The sequence below is a fragment of the Cannabis sativa genome, chromosome 5, assembly GCF_029168945.1.
Source record: "Cannabis sativa cultivar Pink pepper isolate KNU-18-1 chromosome 5, ASM2916894v1, whole genome shotgun sequence".
NCBI lineage: Eukaryota > Viridiplantae > Streptophyta > Magnoliopsida > Rosales > Cannabaceae > Cannabis > Cannabis sativa.
In genome coordinates, this window is record NC_083605.1 from 60,010,784 (window position 1) to 60,025,557 (window position 14,774).

Consider the following 14,774-nt stretch of genomic DNA (forward strand, 5'->3'; position numbering starts at 1 on the left):
GGCAATCCCTCTTGTAGTGTCCGGGCATGCCACACTGAAAGCACCCCTGACCTCTGCACTCACCCACATGGTGCCTTTTACAAATGGGGCACTCTGGGTAGGAATAACGGGTCTCAGCACTACCCTGACGGCCACCTCGACTCTGGTTCCCCGGAACCTCTTGTTCTGCCTCGAGCCACCGGTTGCAGTGGATGTTTTCCTTTTCTGGTCCATGGCCAAACCACTACCTCCCCTGCTAAAGCCTGATGCAGGAGGGGTAGGAGCCCCGCCACTCACTGGAGTCCTAGCTACTCAGTCATACACCCAACTGCGCCCTCAGCTCGCAGTGCATTTTCCACCATCTCAGCATAGGTGGTCTTGTCGTCTGTAGTAATCATCAGAACATGCTTAATCTTCACATTCAGTCCATCAAGGTATTTTTCCTTCTTACTGAAATCGTTGGCACAATTCCCAAGGCCAACCTAGCCAACCGATCAAAATGCGTCATATATTCCGTCACACTCATATTCTCTTTCTGGGTCAGGTGGGTAAACTCTTTCCTCTTGGCACTTCTGACGACCTCATTGTAATACTTTGCGTTAAAAAGTTCCTGGAACTTTTCCCAGGTCATAGTTGTGACATCATGGACACCATGTCCCACCACACCAATGCGTCCTCTTGAAATTGAAAAGTGGCACACACCACTCGATCATTCCCGGTGACACCCATAAAATTCAATATCCTCGTAATCACTGTTAGCCACTGCTCGGCTTTCATGACGTCCGGACCTCCCAGAAAAACTGGTGGTGCCTGCTTGCGGAACCTTTCATACAGGGGTTCCATTCTATTCACTGCTACTACTGGTTCGGCCTGGACAAAAGGGGCAGGTGCCACTGGAACTTCTAGAACAGGCACTGCAGGAGCACCCTGCTATCTCAATCTCTGGATCTCATTATCTTGCTCCTCTATTCTGGCTTGCATTTCTGCAAACCTATTTTCCTAGTTCTAGGCTTCCTGTTTGGCTTGGGCAGCCTGTGGTGGGTTAACATCACCCCGACCATGAGCCCTGCCCCTGGGACCTCTACCACGGCCCCGAACATTTGGGGGAAACTTAGCTCCCTGACCTTGATTTGACCCGACCGAGTTGCCCTGACTCCTGGTATTTCGCCTGGCGTCCCTCTAGTCTGAACAGCCTGCGAAACCAAGAGTTGGCATATCAGGTCATGATCAACGAGAGCTTACTAATGCCACTTAATTTGGAAATTAAAAACATGCGCCTATTCTACTATCAGGCTACTAACATGCTTCTTAACAAGCTTTTCTTAATTCATAATAATTAAATAAGCTACTAAAGCAATAAAAGCTTACTGAACCGTGGAACGAGCAAACTGCTGATGATGATTGTACATGTCGTGACGATCTTCGGAAGACAACCTGGCGGCTCTGATACCAAATTGTAACACCCTAACTAGCCAAGGCGTGTTATGTGATTTTTAAACGTACTGTGCAGGTCGTTGCTAATCAACGAGGTTTATGGAGATCGTGATTAATTAAAATTTTGCTTTTTAATTCAAACTTATAATATTTTATACAAAAATACTCGGGATCCCGATTACAAAATACTTTAGAAAAGTTAATTAATTCTTTACAAAATATTTGTCGCCCAGCGACTAAAAACAAAAACGTTGCTGTCCCGAGGATCGTACGCTCCAGGCCTAACCGCCCCGACATGTACAATCTTCATCGGCTCGTCCTCACGGTTCTTTAGCTTTGGCCTTGCCCTTACCTACACATAAACACAGCACAGTGAGTCGACAGACTCAGTAAGAAAAGCATAAATCATAAACATACATAAATCCCGGGTTATGATCAGACGCCCATACCCCTGACCACAACCCTAATTCCCGTGTCCCACACGATACTGAATCCCGAACGCTCGTACGACGGTACTTTTGACAGAGTAACATCCTATACTCGGTACACTGGTCATACTCCAGCTGCTAGTCATACTCCAGCCTTATCGATGTGTTACAGTATCAGCCTATACTCAGTACACTAGTCATACTCCAGGTGCTAGTCATACTCTAGCCTTACCGATGTGATACAGTCAAACAGTACAGTACCATCGACCAAAATATCAGCCTATACTCGGTACACTGGTCGTACTCCAGTTGCTAGTCATACTCTAGCCTTACCGATGTGATACTGTTGAATGGTACGAAGCCAACATACATATTTAATGTAATCTAACAGGCTTCATAACATGCACGCTAAACATGTAAATACATATGCATACTGTTATACTAATCTTACCTCGATTCTGAATTCAGGTGTGTCGGTCAACCTGAGTGGAACAAAAATGCACGGCAATTTACAGGCTCCTAAACCATAACAATCACAACACTTATAAGCGACACGCTAAATCACTTCCCGGGGACTTAAATTAAAAACTAAAAGTTTTCCTATCGATAAAAAGCATGGCAATACCCCAAACAACACAAAAATGGGAAGAACTAGGGTTCCCAATTTTTCCCCAACTGGCAGACCGGTTCTACAACCGGAATTCCGGTTCTAGAAATTCCTGGAAGCCCTAACCGGTCGACCGGTTGCGGATGGCTTCCCTGAACCGGACTTTCGGTTCAGTGCAGGAACTTTCAAAAATTTCATAACTCACTCAAATCAAACCCAATGCATACCAAACCTTCCAGACCTGTTCTAAATACCCCAATAAACATTTTGAAAGCATCAAAACAACCCAGAAATCACAGATACGAAAAATGCCATTAAAGCTCCAAGCTTTGAGTTCAAAACTCAAGCTTGGCTAAACCCCACTAACATGCATCCAAACCTGCTTGAATCTACTCAAACATGCATAATATAACCTCTGAAAACAACAGTAATCAACTACAACAAGCACAACAACAGATTTCAACAATTCACCATTAAAATCAAGATTTAGCTCAAAACTTCATACTTGTTTAAAATCAACTAAACACCAACAAAAACTTGCTTGAATCCACATATTAAAACCTAATTAAGCTTCAGAAAATACAATCAAAACCTAGCAACAACTACAGCCACAAATTCTCAAGCATGCAATATTCAACTTTTCCTTAAAATCCAAGAAACACAAAAAGAAGTTACAAGGACCTTACCAACAACTTGAATTACACTTAAAATGGTCGAAAATGCTGGAAATGCTAAGGAAAACTCCCAGCCCTAGCAGCCCACACAAAGCCGAGAGAGAGAGAGAGAGAGAGAGAGAGAGAGAGAGAGAGAGAGAGAGAGAGAGAGAGAGAGAGAGAGAGAGAGAGAGAGAGAGAGAGAGAGAGAGAGAGAGAGAGAGAGAGAGGAAGAACCTTCTTATTTTCCAAATTTCCAATTTTTTGAATAAGTGATAAAAATGCATAGTCTTTTCTTACTTTCAGCCAACATATATCAAATAATTTCATAACACAATGTCCACTAAAGGAGAAAATATCAATGGGGCAAAATGACCATTTTGCCCCTCCACACTAAAATAACATAAAGGGTACTAAAGGGTATTTTGGGAAATTCTAAATTCCCGACTAATTCCGACATTCCCAATATTTAAATAACCGTCCCACTATACTAACATGCTAAGTTGTGATCCTACTGAGCCAAACACCGAGTTCCATGTTGCCGGGCACCGAAAATGCAAAATTATGAAATTTCACTATATGACATAAAATGCATTCAGAATTCATATATAATAACATAAATAATTATTTAAATATCTATAAATAATTATTATAATTAAATCTTAATTCACTGCTAATTTTCAAATTAAATTAAGCGGTTTTTACAAAATCAATCTTAAACTCCAAACCATCAACTTTTTTAGAAAAAACATTAAGTTTGACATATATGTCACTCTCAACCACAGAAGGTTGTTCCGGACAGGCATACTCTTGTACGAATTGTAATCAGTGTTAAACTTGAAACTACTCAATTTCAATGATTTAAACTCAGCAGAAGTGGGTTTCATATTAGATAGTTGCAATTGAGAAAAAAACATAAAAAGGAAAAGATCAGTAAGAGTTACTCTTTAAAAAAAAAACAACAACAAAACAACTAATAATAAATAAAAAAAAAACAAATTGAAGTACCTTGTCTTTGGAGACATCAAAAATCGTAGTCTTTAATATTTTGAAAGTCGGCTGGTTGCTACAAGTCCACTGAATAATCTTTGGAATAGCAGAAATTTTCTTTTGGCAGTACTTACCATTCATGTATTTACAACACTCATAAAACCAAACTTGAAATACATGAGGACAACCAATCAAAGTGTAAAATATACTCGGCCTTTTTCCTAAACTCTTCGCCTTTCTAACACTTTCAACCCAACTGTCAAGCTTCCCCTTCAACGATAAAATAGTCAATTCAAAAGAACTCTGTCCCCAAGCAAATTCATCATACCTACCACCGTCTACAACATCTAAAATGGACTGATGAACATTTTTATGCTTAGTATCACTAAGAAAAAACCATTCAACAAAATAAAGAACTGCCAACAACATCTAAAAAATGGACCGATGAACATTTTTATGCTTAGTACCACTAAGCAAAAACCATTCAACAAAATAAAGAACTGCCAACTTAACAGCATCCTCATCAGAATCACCTCACCTCTTTGTGGTAAAACATTCCCTAACAGATTCTTTAGTAATAGAGGTTGAGGTTGGCCAATATTTCATACAAAGACAGTTAACATCTTGCTTAAAATCCAACATACTACAATCACTTTCACAATCTAAACTAGTTATCAATGCAAACTCCTCAATGCTAAACCTAATCTTAACACCACAAATCATAACCCACAATTCAGCATCATAAGGCTTCTGAACCTCCCTTCCTGCAACAATAACCCGTGAAAAACTTGTGGTTGCACTTTGAAATCAAGAAGCTTAATGAAATGGCCAAAACAAGTTTTCAAAAACATTTCAACCTTCTTAGAAGAAAGACAAGTCTTAATATTATTTATAACCATGTATGAAGCAGTGGAGACGGCTTTTGCAAGAAACAGATTCTTTTGGTCATATATGTAATCCCATTCCTACAACAGTTCCAACAAAAACATCATAAAAATAATAAAAAAAAACTAAAAAGCTAAAATACAATATACTACAGAAGTAACAAAAACAAAAATACACACCTTATATGAACAACCGAAAAACCCAAAAATCAACCACAAAACACCATTTTAAAAACACCTATACATAAACAGCATAAAAGATGAACAACCGAAAAAAAAAACACGTTAACAACAATATGTAAATCATGAAATTACTACAAAAATTGTTAACTGTAAAATAAAATTAAACAACAATAAAACTACAGAAAAATAACTGTTTAAAAAAAGTCAATAGAACACTAAAAGAACAATCAAAAAATGATTTAAAAATAAGGAAAAAATGTTATGAAACACAAAACCTTCGTACAAAAAATGAGAACAAAAACAACAATAAACCCTAAAAAAACACTTTTAAAACTTAAAAGCAACTAATAAGAAAACCCAAACTGAGAAATAGTAACATGGCGTAGTTTGGTTCAATAAGGCAAAAAGCTAGTTAATAGTAGTAAAAGGACTAAAAAAAACTAAAAAATAACACAAAAACAACATCAAGAGAAATACATAAAGAAATACACACAAAAATGTGACAAAACATAAAAACTGTGAATAGAAACAGATAAAACAAAAACAAAATGGAAAACAATGGTTGATAAAAAAATTCAACTTAAAAAAATGAAAAAAATGCAAAAGCTAAACAAACCTTGGGTTTAACTTTAGGCTTCAATTCCAACAAGAAACAGCAAACGAAAAACAAAACAACAAGAAAAAAACTAACAAAAATCAAAAAACAAAAGAAGACAACTTACATCCTTGACAAATTTTGAAGATTTGGTTCGCTTTGCCTTACGAGATTCAATCTTAGCTGAAAGATGTCTTTTTTTAAAACTAGAAGGCTCTGCAACATCACCCATTTCCTTTTTTGCAATGCCTTTCAAATCCATTTTAGGATCAACTTTAGAGGACTTTGAAGGAAGTTTCTTAGTATTTTTTGAAAATTTTTAGCACGTGAAGGGGACTTGGAACCCGACCTAGTGGTGGCCATTTATAGAATAAGAAAACAAACTGTAAGAGGAAAAAAGAAATGCAGTTATGCAAGAGAGGGGAGATCGTGGCATAAATGGGAGGCTGAAATTCGTGGGTTAGGGTTTAAGAGGTGATGATCGTGGGTTATGCCAAAAGAAAAGAAAAAACTAACAAAAAAGAGAGGAAAAATTCGAAAAAAGAATGAAAGAGAACAAGATGGCAAATATGGCGTGTAATATGGGAGAAAACTCATGACATTAGCATGCATAGATATTTTTGTAATTAACGAACTTTTTAAAATATAATATTGAAAAAAAAATTGTTAAAAAAAGTTTAAATAACCTTATAGGGATAGGATTTGGTCCCGCTATGCCAAAATAGGGAATACAATCCCTGATTGTACTGTAGCCGTTGGATTGAATTGGGGCATGATCTAATGGCTGGAGTTAAAGTAGGGGTATTTAGGGGGGGAAAATGGTAACCAGTTTGTTTTTTTTTTAATTTTAATTAATTAATTTTTGAAAAACTGACACCGAATGACGTTTGACGTTTGACGTTTGATGTACGGGTGACAGTTATTAATTTTGAAAATACTCTAAATAGTGGGTTCGTGGGTTATTAGGGCACATTTTGTTCTTCTTCACACTTCTTCACATTTCGTTCTTCTTCTTCTTCACATTGCCTTCTTCTTCTTCTTCTTCACATTTCCTTCTTCTTCTTCTTCACAGTTCCTTCTTCTTCTTCACATTTTGTTGTAGTGATTAAAATTATTTTAAAGTTTGGGGGAGGAAACTATAGTTGGTTCAGAGTTACTGTACTTTATTTTCTGGTTCTCCGGCTCCGTCTCCGACCTCGGTGTACAAGTAAGTTCTCCGAATGTAGCAATTTTATTCTTCTTTTGCATGTTTGTTCGTTCTTTAGTTTGGGGATGTGAAAAATTGTCTAACATTGTTAAAGAAAGATTTAAACTTTTGTAAAGAGAAGTGTTGTTCTTCAACCGTGTATGTGCATTTAATTTTGTTTTTGTGTTCCATTTTTGGTTTATTGAGTAATTTTAATCCTTTGTACATGCATTAAATCTGCTTCGTGAACAAGGTTTGATTCTCAGATTTCTGAAAATCGAAGGTATATGTGTGTACCCTTTTTGTTTGTTTTTTTTTATTGTAAAAGTGTTTTGGATTAATTTATACCCTGTGTATTAGGGGTCTTTGTTCAGAGTGTGTTAGAGTTAGTTCATCACTGTAAGTGGTTGTTATTTTTCAGTTAGTGAAGATTGCATTTAATTTATTTTGGTTATGGTGTGTAGTCATTATATGAAGTACTCTTCTATTGTACTCTGAATATATGCAATAATACTCAATATATTCAGTTATTGAAGATTGGATTTCATTCTCTGTTTTCACCATTGTCACTGCCATGATTCTTGAATCATGAACAGAAGGATTAACAATCCTAATACAGTGAAACAATTTTAACAAAAGAATGTAATGAAAGAAAGAAAAGTTATGTAAACATTGGTATGTAAAGTGTTGCTAAAATATTATTGTTTTCGAAAATCAATTTTGTTTGGTAATTTGGTAATTTTATTGTGAAAGTGATTTGGATTCACGTGTTTGGTCATTTTGGTGTGTATTTATTTTACCCAAATGTTTTACCCTCGGCTGCCCTATATTGACCTAAAAAAAATTTTGAAAGTAAGGAAAACAATGGAATGGTGATGGCTGTCATGTGTTGATAGGTAAAGAAACAATGGAATGTGATTTTTTTTGTTATCTGTTGGGTAGTGAGTGATTGTTGTAATTTAATTACAAGTTTTAGTTTGGATTTTCCTATTGTCATAAATTCGTTTTGAAAAATTTGATTGTTTAGACATAAGATTCATGAGGTAATGAGATACAGTATTGATAAAAAATATGGCAGTTTTGATTTTTTTGTGTAAATCAATTATCGGAGAATTTATTGAAATTGGTTATGACAGTTAGTAGTTAAGCATTATTTTGTTAATTCTGATATTAAATGTTTTCGAACTTGTTTTGTTCTCTGTTCATTATGAATTAAGAGGTACAAGGTACCGAGATTGGTTAAGCATTGTTGAGTTTTTTTTTTTGGCTTTGGTCGTACAAAGAGAGGGAAACTCGTGATTATATTCATAGAACATGTCATTGACCCCTCTTGGCTCTGATCTTGATGATTTAAGTGTTAGCCAAAAAGGTTTAATTCGTGGCCAGTTAAGTATTACAATTTCATGGATTTAGTAATTGTTGTTCAATTCAGTCCATTTTGTGTGTAAAAAAACTTGGATTTTACCTCATTTAATTCTTGTTTGAGAAATTTTTTTTATAAGCCCGTTTAGACCTATTTCACAAATATGGTTCTGCCAAATATGGTTCTGTTCATTATTGTGTATGGCAGTTGTTGGTTAAGTTTTGTTTTGTTCATTGTTTTGGTTGTGCAAGGCGTAGATTCTTGGGAGTAGTTCATCAATTGCTTGGAAGCAAACTTTTTTGTGTGTCAAACATCATATGTTTTTATCTGATGTGCATGGTGTGTTTGAAGTCTGAATTCTGGGAATGCTTTTTGTTTCGTATAATTTTTAAGTATTGGAAATCATTTAGTTGAAAAGAGTTTCACATCATTTTAATGTACTTTAATGTGTAACATGCAAAAAGCATGAAATGTGTGTTTGAAATCTGAATTTTTTCAATGCCGAATGGTTAAGTTGATTTTATGTGATTTTAGGTGATTACAATGCACGATTTTAATTGTGTTTTGGTCAATTATTTTTTTTTATATAGTGTATTTGCTGAAATATGTAGTCCTTAACGTTTAAATTTGTTTATCTTTAATTTGGTTAGGTTCATCATACATGGCTGGGAAATGCAAAAGGAAAGGGGGAAATGAACCAGTAAAGAAGGATGTCACCCCCGAGCCGAACGATAATGCGGTTGCTTGGAGAAATTTCTTGTAAGTTTTGAATGATGGATAGTTGTTTACTCGTGTGAATGATGTTTAACATTTATTTTATTATATATTTGATTGAAATTATGTCCATATGTAGCAATGCGAACTACAAAGCCCTTCGAGCAGCTGAGAAGGGATTAACTGAGAAAGAGGTTTGATGTCACTCAATTTTTTTATGTCAATTGTCCATAATTCATCGTAATTGTTTGACATACTTTAAGATTCTTTCCATGTACTCTGTAGTTGATGTAAGTTTGCCTCATATTACAGGCTACCAACAAATTGAAAGTGCAATACAAAGGTTTCACCGACGAGGAGAAGTCTGAGTGGAGAAGCTATGACCCTAACCTTAATCCCGCTAAGAAGGCGATGCAAACAAGGGGGAGGAAACCAAAGACAGCTGATGGCAAGGGGAAGAAAGTGGAGGTGGATGAGGAAGAGGTTGCTCCTGAAAGTGAAGAAGCATCTGTGTACGGTCGATGCTCCTTCAACCGTTTAATTAGGATTTGCAAGAACCTGAACCTGGAGCAGAAAGATGTGATCCAAAATGCTGGATTTGGATCATTCATCAGAGAGGATGCACCATACATTGACACCCGACTAGTGAGTTGGTTAATCAAACATGTTGACCCAACCACTAGCATACTGGATTTGTATGGGAGGAAAATTCACTTATCTGCCGCGATGTTCGGAGATGTTATGGGGGTCGACGACGGAGGGGATCCTGTAGTCACCGAGGGTGATAGTGACACTAGATATCTGGAGGAGATATTGAACGTTGTCGAGTACACCGTATCATTGACAGGGTTGGAGAAATCTTTGTTGGAGTGCGTTGAGGCAGACAGCCTATTTCTGATTAAATTTTCTTTGGTGGTCATAGGTACAGTCCTTGCGCCAAAAACGGGTTGCGATATCACTTCAGGGTACTTGCACTCCCTTAGGGTTACCAGGGACATTCGCCACAAGAACTGGGCAACTGCCGGGTTAAGGTATCTGATGAACTCAATTTTTAGATTTCGAAATAAGGCCACGAAGAATGTGTCTGGCTGGACCTTATTCCTCCAGGTACATTGATTTTGTTATTTTTCATTTATGTAAATGTGTTTATTAAGTTTATAATATAATATTGTGATTTATTAGTCGAATGTATTCCTAATACATTGTTTGTTTGTCACAGTTGGTGTACTTGACTCACGTGGAGTGGAACTTTGGATATGTCGACCGAACAGTGCTCCCCGTTGATTTTTGGGGTAGTAAACAATGTAAGTCCGCTTACAAATTTGTGAAAGACAATGGGGGTCCCAACAGCGACAAGGTACATCAAATTTTGGTTATAATGTGGTAATGTGATTTCAATTGATATTAATTATTTTGGGTTTGAAAAATTAAATTTGTTTAATTTGTTATGTTTACCAGATAACGCTCACTTCGAATCCCGTAATACTGCCCAACTACTACTCCGACTCGGAAGGAAGAAAGAGCAGTGACCACTTTATCAGCTCTATCAACGAGTTGAAGGAGTACTTCTCCAATGAGTTAAAGTCTCAGTTGAGATCATTTTCTTTGAAATTTATGGACAAAGAAGAAGGTGTAGGTGGTATTGACCGAGAGTTGGAGGAGGAGGATGCTGCGGAAGTGGGGAAGAAGGCGGAGTGCAGCCAGGCCGTGGAGGAGTCCCCGTTGAAGTCCCCTGTCCGTTCGAAGACTAATGTTGTTGGTCTATCCGAGGAAAATGTGGTGGAATCTGTAAGTACGCCTTCACTATCTGCTACAAAATCTGTTGAAGATGAAGGTGCTGCACATAAGACATTCGACGATGAGGACTTTGATATAGTCGAAGTGGCGTCTTTCTGGAATAAAGGCAAAGCCCTCGTCAAATCAAAGAAGACACAGTCGGAGAATGTGCCTTTAATTGAGGATGACTTCAACGATAAGGCCTACGAGCAATTTATTGAGTTGGGAAGAACTGTTGTCGGGCCTTTCAAGACGAAGGAAGCGATCCCCCGTAACCAATATGGGTTTTACAAGTTTGTTTTAAGCAACACATTAGATCCGGGGTAAGTAAATGTTATTTTCGTATTTCTCATTATCTATACTTGTAGAAATTTTTAATAACAGTTACATTGATTACAATTGAATCAGATATGTGCTTGCGAAATTTTGAAAGTTTATAGTGGATAGGAGGTGCATGGCATCGTTGCGACCCTTGCGAGAAGTTGAGGGATCCGTAAATGTCAAAGTAGTTACTAAATATGTATCATTTATTGTACATGTGTAAATCATATTTCATTTTGTTGCAGATCATTGACTATTTTTCTATACTAATGAACAAGTACGAACGTGATAGTCGATTAGCTGACCAACCTCGTGTTTGGTACATGCCCACTCGCATCTCGGTAATTGCTTTGCTGTACAACTTATTTTAAATTTTGTAATTCTTCAGTTTGGTTGTAATTTCTGTTACTTGACAAGATGAACAATGCTTTTGCAGCAAAAAACTCTCGGTTCGTTTAATGTGAAGAGGATTGCGAAAGATCGGGAATGGTCAAAACTGTTTTACGAAGACAACTTCCAAAAATGCGTCAAGGTACTTCATCATATACACATGGTCGTTCTTAATTGTAATTTTGAAAACTGAGATATGTTAGCGATGCATATTGGTCATTGTGGTGTCGAATATCTATATGGTCTGTAATTTCAATTTATTTTTGACTTTATTGTTCCTATATTCAATTGTAGATGTTTGTGCCGGTGTTGACTCTAGAAGGTGCACCACATTAGTTTGGTGCCGAAGTTAATATGAAGTCCAAGGTTGTCTCATTTCTGGACTCCCTACACACCGCAATGGATGAGAAGTATCGTGTGGACGCTACGAAAGAAATGGTAAAGTTGCAAAGTTTCATTGTTTGATGTGAACTCATTCTTCATTGAATCTAACTAATTGTATACGTTTGCAGTTGTCGACATTGGACCTTTTGTTTGAGGAGAATAGGTCGAAGAATGTGACTTCCGTGGATTTTGGAATTGACAGGAAAGATCGCGGGCTTCCTCAACAAGACAATGACCGAGATTGCGGTGTATACGTCATGAAGTACATGGAGGCTGGGGCCAATGAGGAAGAAGTAGTTGATCAGGCATACCACTGTTTAGTTATTTCAGAATGTACTACGCAAGTTTGATTGAGATTAACGTTGTGTAATTTAAATTTTATTCGGTGTTGTACTGTCAAGTTGATTAGAGTTAATTACATTTTCTAAGTTTTTGTTTTTGTTTCTGTATTGTGTCACAGTTTCGCCCGGTTGAGGCACGTTTGGAAATCACTGCGAGGATCATAACTGATGAACAAAATGAAATTCGTACCAAAGTGGTTGAAGATCGTAGGGCTGCACAAGCCAGCTCATTTGCATCATCCTCGGCCCCTTTGCGTAGTCCGTCAAAGTCTCCACGCGATCCTCAGTTCAGTACAGCGAAGTCTCGCCATACAAACATGTTTCCCCCGTCAAGAGCCTCCCATAGGTTTCAGTCTAGCAAGGCTAAGATTTCATATGGTGAATAGTCTGTAAAAAAACACTTGTGTTATTAATAGGTTGTATTATTAGTGTGTTGTTTAGTTTGGATTTGGGAGCATAGGTTGTGTTATTTGTGTGTTGTTTAGTTTGGATTTGGGAGCATTTAGATTTAGACATCTGTTTTTATTAGTTGACGTTTGGAACTGGTTATTATGTTGACAGACTTGTGTTTATTTTAGTTTTGAGAATATATTAACTTTGACATTGCACCATACTTAGCAAATCTTTGTACTCACACCATAACAATTCTTACAATGTACCCATACTTGAGAAGTACTTGATTGTACTTCACAGAAATTATTTAACCCCAAAAATTTATGATTTGTACTATACCATTAGAAATCACGACAAATGTGACTTCTTAATTTCCTTTATTTGTTTTTTTTGGTTAAAAGGTGACTTCTTCTTAATTATTTGAAGGAAATCATGTTAGTTGCCAAATATTACCAAATCTTTGTAGTCATTGAAGTTTAAACCGAATTTTCAAAACACATGTACAATAACATTACAAATAACGACAAAGGTGACTTGTTAATTATTTATAGAAAATGATGTTAGTTACCAAATCTTTGTACTCATTCAACTTTAAACTGAGTTTTGAAAACATATTAAAATTTAGATTGAAACCATATCATATCAACTCCCATTACTTTAACCAAATGTAAATAGACAATAGCCCCCTTAAATTTGGTTTTTCATAACATAGTAATGAGGAAAAATATGGAATATAGAATATTCTCATTGCGCTACTTCACATAACAAATACAAAGATGTGAATAACATATAATTTTGCAACTTCACATTGAACCCATTGAGGAAATTTGCTACAGAAATTAGAAATGTAGAAAACATATAATTTTGAGAACGTAGTGGGTACTTTATACCAAATGTTGATTTTGAGAACGTAGTGGGTACTTCATACCAAATGTAATTTTCGTCATCATCCACACGTATCTATTAAGTTCTACACAATTAAGTTAAACATTAGTTTTGAGAACATAAGATATACAAAACATACTCATTTTGCGACAACCCATATCTTTAACGCAATATAAGTTGGACAATGATGAAAAGGCAAATAAAAATGATAAAAATGAATTTTCTAATAACATTCTCATTGCGTTTCTTATCTTCTTCCAAAATCTTGATTTGGTTTCGCAATCCAGGTGTAGCATCTGTACTTCTCTTAACATGTGATTTATCGATCTAACAAAAGTAATCACATCCTCGACTTTCATCGTTCTCCTGAGTTGAAAATAACCCTATTAGTTTATCATGGCTGCCTAAGTACAGAAAACATAAATGAGAAGTACTTTTGAATCTAAAAAGACAAAACTCTTACATAGTGTGGACATCCGAAGAATCGACGACCAGGATTTGCTCTACTACTAGAAGTCCAAACATGAGCTAGATCACCACAGTAGCAATGGGGGTGTCCCTGAAGTGAATTTCTCCAAGGCGGACCACCCCCATCGAACCCGCATGAGTCTTCTCCACCACCAGCCACCATGTTCGATGTACTATAATTTGTGAGGTATACAAATTTTTTTTTTTTTGTTCTAACTATGGTCGAGATAATGTGTGTTACTCACAAGGAAAGGGGGCACCTGTTTATATATAGGCTGTTCCAAATGAGTTAGTGGTGGAAAAATGACTATATTTTTTAAAACTTTCTCACGTTCACCTTTAACTTGATCAATCTTGGTGCCAAAATAAACCCCAATTTCAAAACCTAATTCGTACAACATAATAGGGCATGGCTGATTGTTTCGTTGGGAAGCGTATCATGTCATGTCACAAGCAGTCCTTTCTTTTAAAATAATATTTTAGTGCTGTGTGAATTGACAAGGTCCCTCGAGTGAACAGTGTACGTCCCATATTAACACCAAAAATCTAATATTTCAACACTAATTTTTTTTCAATTCCAACCACAACACTAAAAATTACACCAAATATTATATTCTTTATTATTCTATTATTTTATTAATATAATAAGAATATTTTAATACTAAATATTTGTTAAATCCATTAAATAATATTAGTAAATATTAAATATTTTAATTTATATTTATTGAAATTTTTTTTTTTATATATATTTATTTTCAATCCTTATGGTATTTTTGACAAATGTTGCTCAAGTTTTGTTG

General features: G+C 36.2%; 1 long non-coding RNA gene across 1 annotated transcript; it reads left to right on the forward strand.

Annotated features, from left to right (window-relative positions):
- Positions 1 to 11,418: 11,418 nt before the first annotated feature.
- Positions 11,419 to 11,981, forward strand: LOC115716061 (uncharacterized). The gene is made up of 3 exons (XR_009687720.1): positions 11,419 to 11,454; positions 11,580 to 11,645; positions 11,798 to 11,981. It is a non-coding gene; the product is annotated as an uncharacterized LOC115716061 (long non-coding RNA).
- Positions 11,982 to 14,774: the final 2,793 nt, after the last annotated feature.